Raw genomic sequence first — 1,717 nt, 5'->3', positions numbered from 1 at the left:
TTCCAGAAGGGAAAGGATCACGTCTCAAACACCGGAACAGAATGGAAAATAGCTGCTGAACGAGCGCCTATTTCCACCTTGGCCAACGGTTTCATGGGGAAATTCTACGTCGTCTGAGCAATGGCTGCTTGTGCCTGAATGCTGGACATTCCGTTGGCCGCGGCTGTGGCCCAAGCATGTGAACACAGTCCCACCTGTGGAGGCAGGGTGGAAGCCGGGGAACCTGCCCAGGCTTGCAGACCAGGCGCATGAAAGCAGTCCAACCCGTAAGGGTGGGGCAGAGGCCCGGGGCTGGCCAAGGCTTGCAACCCAGGCTCATGAACACTGTCTTGCCCACAGGGGTGGGGCGGAGGCCAAGGCCGGCAAAGCTTGCAACCTGGCCACAGGAAAGCAGTCCCGCCCGTGGAGGTCGGCTGGGGGCCAGGGAACCAGTCCAAGCTTGAGGCCCGGGCTCTCAGGTGCTTCAAAGTAGTCCTGTCCACAGGGATGAGGCAGAGGACAGGGGCCGGCCAAGGATTGGAGCCCGGATGCATGAATGCAGTCCTGCCCGCGGAGACAGGGCGGAAGCTAGGGGTAGGCCTGGGCTTGCGACTGGGTATGTGCGCACAGCCCCACCCACGGAGGCAAGTTGGAAGCCCCACAGACCACAGCAGAGGGCTGGTACTAGCAACACCCGTGCCTGAATGCCTGAGGCGGCAGCAGCAGCGGTGGTGGTGGGCCTGCGGACAGACCATACCTTGGGAACACAAAGGCCACACTCATTGGACTCCTGTGGTCACACCCTTCTGAGGGCTGAAAAGAAAGAAAACTATAAAATACAGTTGTACCTTGAGATACGAACAGACCAAGATACAAATTTTTTAAGATTCAACTGTGACTCGGTCTGTATTTTTGTTCGATATCTGAGCTAAATTCTGAGTTGTGATTTGGTAAGCTGCCACTAGTTAACGTGTTGGCACACGGGTCCAGTATCGGCAGTTTTGATATACGAGTTGACTGACTGACAAGCTCGGTTACAGAACGAATTAAATTTGTATCTCAAGGTACCACTGTAAAATTAAAAATAATGGTTGGATAGAATGACACCTGAGGCTAAGGGGCAAGCCACATCAATACTTTACCTAACCCAAAGTATAGTACTGAGCCCTACAAGTAGCCACCAATAAGAGGCATCAGGAAGCGAATCTCAGGGGAACCTGAACATTTAAAAGAACATTTTCCCAGGCCAAAAGTAGATAAAAGCCAGCCTAAGTAGATATTAACAATGGCACTTGGGCTCAGCAGAGGCAGTCACAGGGTCTGGACCACCTAATGCTCCAAGAAGATAGATAAGGGCCAGTCATAGGCAGCAACCCCCACTGGTGTGCACCAGGTTCTGGCCAAGAAGGGCCAGGGAGGGCACATCCAGAGTCCAGATATGAAGAGCATCATCAGTTCAGGATCTAACAACTCTTGTTGGAGTGACATCTTAAGGAAGGACTCCTCACACCTGACCCAGTTAAGATATAGAAAATGGAAAAGCTGCTCTACTAGTTAAGGAGACCACAACTCGAACAAGTCTGCAAACCACAAACAGAAACAATGGGAAGACAGGGGAATGTAAGCCATATGAATCAACAAGAAAGATCCCCAGAAAAAGACCTGGATGAAATGGAAGTAATCAAATTACCAGATGCAGAGTTTAAAATAATGATTGTTAAGATGCTTAAGGATCTCA

The sequence above is a fragment of the Saccopteryx leptura genome, chromosome 5 (genome assembly GCF_036850995.1).
Source record: "Saccopteryx leptura isolate mSacLep1 chromosome 5, mSacLep1_pri_phased_curated, whole genome shotgun sequence".
Classification (NCBI taxonomy): Eukaryota; Metazoa; Chordata; class Mammalia; order Chiroptera; family Emballonuridae; genus Saccopteryx; species Saccopteryx leptura.
Note: the sequence above shows the minus strand (reverse complement) of the source record.